The sequence below is a fragment of the Oncorhynchus kisutch genome, linkage group LG5, assembly GCF_002021735.2.
Source record: "Oncorhynchus kisutch isolate 150728-3 linkage group LG5, Okis_V2, whole genome shotgun sequence".
NCBI classification, from domain to species: Eukaryota; Metazoa; Chordata; class Actinopteri; order Salmoniformes; family Salmonidae; genus Oncorhynchus; species Oncorhynchus kisutch.
The window spans coordinates 74,628,353-74,634,352 of record NC_034178.2 but is presented as its reverse complement, the minus strand read 5'-3'; positions in this window follow the sequence as shown (position 1 = coordinate 74,634,352).

Sequence of the window (6,000 nt, the reverse complement as noted above, 5' to 3'; positions counted from 1 at the left end):
ACTAGCTTCAATTCCATTTTCTGCCAATTTACAAGCAAATATTAGCCCTACCAGCCTGCTAGCCCAACTAGCCTTCTAACGTTAGCCCTACTAGCCTGCTAACGTTAGCCCTACTAGCCTGCTAACGTTAGCCCTACCAGCCTGCTAACGTTAGCCCTACTAGCCTGCTAACGTTAGCCCTACCAGCCTGCTAACGTTAGCCCTACTAGCCTGCTAACGTTAGCCCTACTAGCTTGCTAACGTTAGCCCTACCAGCCTGCTAACGTTAGCCCTACTAGCCTGCTAACGTTAGCCCTACTAGCTTGCTAACAGGTTCCCACTATATAACACAGCCACAAAGTCAGCGAAGAGCATGAGGTGTGGCTAACGTTAACCAGCTTGAGCTAGCAAACAAACTCGGCAGCACAGAGTAGATCCTCCATATGACGTTGATAAATAGTGATTTGTAGGTAGTTTAAAAGTTATCCGGAAAAAAAGTTAAGTTATCTTGAAATATGTAACAACCCCGAAACATAACTATGTTTGTACTTATAGGTAATCAGATCTAACTACAGCTACTAAGTTACTAAGTCTTTGACCACATTGTTGTTAAATTGGTGAGACTCATGCTCATGCTCATGCTTCCTACCCTTTAACTAGATGAAGGCATTGATAAACTCAGATAAATTCTTGTTAGTTGGCCACAGACTCCAGATGAATTATACTGAACTAACTATATTTCTCCATTTATAGCAACATGAGTAATTCAACTGAGTTACAGTTCATATAAGGAAATCAGACAATTGAAATAAATTCATTAGGCCCTAATCTATTGATTTCACATGACTGGGCAGGGGCACAGCCATAGGTGGGCCTGAGAGGGCATAGAGCCACCCACTGGGGAGCCAGGTCCAGCCAATCAGAATTCGTTTTTCCCCATAAAAGGGCTTTATAACAGAAATACTCCTTAGTTTGATCACCTGTCCAGGGTGGCTGGTCTCAGACGATCTTGCAGGGGAAGAAGACAGATGTGGGCTGGCGGTTGTTAGGTCGGTTGGATGTACTGCCAAATTCTCTCAAATGAAGTTGGAGGTGGCTTATGGTAGAGAAATTAACATTAAATTATCTGGCAACAGGTCTGGTGGACATTCCTGTATTCAGCATGCCAACTGCATGCTCCCTCAAAAGTTGAGACATCTGTGGCATTGTGTTGTGTGACAAAACTGCACATTTTAGAGTGGCCTTTTATTGTCCCCAGAACAAGGTGCACCTGTGTAATGATCAAGCTGTTTAATCAGCTTTTTCATATGCCACACCTTTCAGGTGGATGGATTATCTTGGAAAATGCAAAATGCTCACTAACAGAGATGATAAGAAATTTGAGCACAACATTTGAGAGAAATTAAATTGTTGAGTGTATGGAAAACTTTTATTTCAGCTCATGAAACATGGTACCAACACGTTGGCCTCAACACTCAAGGGTCTCCCTGTCATTGACTCAGTGCTGGTACTCCATGTTTATAGCCATGCTATCATTGACTCAGTACTCGTAGTGTGTACTTAATTCGTTGTGTTAAATGGTTTTTTATATTATACTTCTTTATTGTATTCTGCATTGTTGGGAAGGGCCCGTAAGTAAGCATTTCACTGTTAGTCTACACCTGTTGCCATTTGGAACACGATCCAGTATGTAACTCTGGTACAAACAGTCAGGCCAGCTCCACTAACTCCTCTGGTATAAACAGTCAGGCCAGCTCCACTAACTCCTCTGGTATAAACAGTCAGGCCAGCTCCACTAACTCCTCTGGTATAAACAGTCAGGCCAGCTCCACTAACTCCTCTGGTATAAACAGTCAGGCCAGCTCCACTAACTCCTCTGGTATAAACAGTCAGGCCAGCTCCACTAACTCCTCTGGTACAAACAGTCAGGCCAGTTCCACTAACTCCTCTGGTATAAACAGTCAGGCCAGCTCCACTAACTCCTCTGCTATAAACAGTCAGGCCAGCTCCACTATCTCCTCTGGTATAAACAGTCAGGCCAGCTCCACTAACTCCTCTGGTATAAACAGTCAGGCCAGCTCCACTAACTCCTCTGGTATAAACAGTCAGGCCAGCTCCACTAACTCCTCTGGTATAAACAGTCAGGCCAGCTCCACTAACTCCTCTGGTATAAACAGTCAGGCCAGCTCCACTAACTCCTCTGGTATAAACAGTCAGGCCAGCTCCACTAACTCCTCTGGTATAAACAGTCAGGCCAGCTCCACTAACTCCTCTGGTATAAACAGTCAGGCCAGCTCCACTAACTCCTCTGCTATAAACAGTCAGGCCAGCTCCACTAACTCCTCTGGTATAAACAGTCAGGCCAGCTCCACTAACTCCTCTGGTATAAACAGTCAGGCCAGCTCCACTAACTCCTCTGGTATAAACAGTCAGGCCAGCTCCACTAACTCCTCTGGTATAAACAGTCAGGCCAGCTCCACTAACTCCTCTGGTATAAACAGTCAGGCCAGCTCCACTAACTCCTCTGGTATAAACAGTCAGGCCAGCTCCACTAACTCCTCTGGTATAAACAGTCAGGCCAGCTCCACTATCTCCTCTGGTATAAACAGTCAGGCCAGCTCCACTAACTCCTCTGGTATAAACAGTCAGGCCAGCTCCACTAACTCCTCTGGTATGAACAGTCAGAAGAGCTCCACTAACTCCTCTGGTATGAACAGTCAGGCCAGCTCCACTAACTCCTCTGGTATAAACAGTCAGGCCAGCTCCACTAACTCCTCTGCTATAAACAGTCAGGCCAGCTCCACTAACTCCTCTGGTATAAACAGTCAGGCCAGCTCAACTAACTCCTCTGGTACAAACGGTCAGGCCAGCTCCACTAACTCCTCTGCTATAAACAGTCAGGCCAGCTCCACTAACTCCTCTGGTATAAACAGTCAGGCCAGCTCAACTAACTCCTCTGGTACAAACGGTCAGGCCAGCTCCACTAACTCCTCTGCTATAAACAGTCAGGCCAGCTCAACTAACTCCTCTGGTACAAACGGTCAGGCCAGCTCCAATAACTCCTCTGGTATAAACAGAGGCCAGCTCCACTAACTCCTCAGACTGACTTCTGATAGTCAAGGAGCACTTCAAATCAAATCGAATCCAAAAGTTATTGGTCACATACACATGGTTAGCAGATGTTATTGGTCACATACACATGGTTAGCAGGTGTCATTGGTCACATACACATGGTTAGCAGATGTTATTGGTCACATACACATGGTTAGCATACACATGGTTAGCAGATGTTATTGGTCACATACACGTGGTTAGCAGATGTTATTGGTCACATACACATGGTTAGCAGATGTTATTGGTCACATACACATGGTTAGCAGATGTTATTGCGAGTGTAGCTAAATGCTTGTGCTTCTAGTCCCGACAGTGTAGTAATATCTAACAAGTACGTATCGTAGACTCGTCAACAGAGATGTTAGCATGTTTACCTGAGATTTCTGTAAGTCTTTAGCTGACACTCTAGGATTCTTCTTAACCTCATTGAGCATTCTGTGCTGTGCTCTTGCAGTCATCTTTGCAGGATGGCCACTCCTAGGGAGAGTAGCAACCGTGCTGAACTTTCTCCATTTATAGACAACTTACAGTGGACTGATGAACGCCGAGGCTTTTAGAGATACTTTTGTAACCCTTTCCAGCTTTATGCAAGTCAACCATTGTTAATCTTAGGTCTTCTGAGATCTCTTTTGTTCTAGGCATGGTTCACATTAGGAAATGCTTATTGTGAATAGCAAACTCAAATTTTGTGAGTGTTTTTTATAGGGCACGGCAGCTCTAACCAACATCTCCAATCTCGTCTCATTGATTGGACTCCAGGTTAGCTGACTCCTGACTCCAATTAGCTTTTGGAGAAGTCATTAGCCTAGGGGTGCACATCATTTTTCCAACATACACAGTGAATGTTTAAATTATGTTTTCAATATAGACAAGAAAAATACAATAATTTGTGTGTTATTAGTTTATGCCCACGGTGTTTGTCTATTGTTGTAACAAAGATGAAGATCAGGTGAAATTTGATGACCCAATTTATGCAGAAATCCAGGTCATTCAGGTAATAAGGTCATTCAGGTAATAAGGTCATTCAGGTAATCCAGGTCATTCAGATAATAAGGTCATTCAGGTAATAAGGTCATTCCAAAGGGGTCACATATTTCTTCTTCCTGTTCAACCATTTTAAGTCTCACTGAGCATGTTTCCTGTCACACACACACACGCACGCACGCCACACACGCACGCACGCACACACACACACACACACACACACACACACACACACACACACACACACACACACACACACACACACACACACACACACACACACACACACACACACACACACACACACATACACACGACCAGGTTCCAGGTGACTACAGGCCATGTGGTACTGAGTGAGGCGGTGTGTGTGTGTGACTGGGTTGAACTGAGGCAAGAGAGTGATCCATTCACACTGTACATGGCTCACATCAATGGACATTTTCGCTGTACAGCAGCTCCCTCCCTCCTCCCCCCCCCTCTCTCTCTCTTAATCTCTATATTTGTCTCTCCCTCTCCCATCTCACCATTTCCTCTCCCTCTTACACTTTCAGTCACTGGCTCTCTTTCACATCCACACCCTCCCTCTCTCCCTCGCTGTGTCTATTCAGAATGATATCCAACAAGCTGAATGAGAGCTGTGACCTCATGTCTCCTCTCCTCTCTGCAGTATCTGTATCTGTACAGTGCTGAACGATTTACATTGCTCAGCTCTGCTGCAGTCCTACTGATCAACGGGAACTCTAATCTGGATGTGTGTGTGTCCTTTAGATCGGGAGAGAGAGAGAGAGATGCAGAATTCTGCAAAAAATATCCTCTGTGTACAACGTAAATCACCAAATAATGCATGCAGAGAGCACAATTATGACGATACCAGCTACTTGTCAACTATCCAGAAAAAGAGCCATTCAATTCTACAACCACCTAAAAGGAAGCGATTCCCAAACCTTCCATAACAAAGCCATCACCTACAGAGAGATGAACCTGGAGAAGAGCCCCCTTAGCAAGCTGGTCCTGGGGCTCTGTTCACAAATACAAACAGAGCCCCAGGACAGCAGCACAATGAGACCCAACCAAATCATGAGAAAACAAAAAGATAGGGTATAACCCAGGTATAATTCAGGTAAAGCTCAGCTATAACCCAGGTATAACCCAGGTATAGCCAGATATAACCCAGGTATAGCCAGATATAGCCCAGGTATAGCCAGATATAGCCCAGGTATAACCCAGGTATAGCCATATGTAACCCAGGTAAAGCCAGGTATAGCCCAGGTATAACCCAGGTATAGCCAGATGTAACCCAGGTAAAGCCAGGTATAGCCCAGGTATAACCCAGGTATAGCCCAGGTATAACCCAGGAAAAGCCAGGTATAGTCCAGGCATTAACCAGGTATAACCCAGGTATTAACCAGGTATAACCCAGGTATTAACCAGGTATAACCCAGGAATTAACCAGGTATAACCCAGGTATAACCAGGTATAACCCAGGTATAACCCAGGTATAAACCTGGTATAACCCAGGTATTAGCCAGCTATAGCTCAGGTATAACCCAGGTATTAACCAGTTATAGCCCAGGTATAACCCAGGTATTAACCAGGTATCGCCCAGGTATAACCCAGGTATAACCCAGGTATAACCCAGGTATAAACCAGGTATTAACCAGGTATATCCAAGGTATTAACCAGATATTAACCAGGTATTAACCAGGTATAGCCCAGGTATTAACCAGGTATAGCCCAGGTATAACCCAGGTATAGCTCAGGTATATCCCAGGTATAGCCCGGGTATTAACCAGGTATAGCCCAGGTATTAACCAGGTATAACCCAGGTATTAACCAGGTATAACCCAGGTATTAACCAGGTATAGCCCAGGTATTAACCAGGTATAACCCAGGTATTAGCCAGCTATAGCTCAGGTATAACCC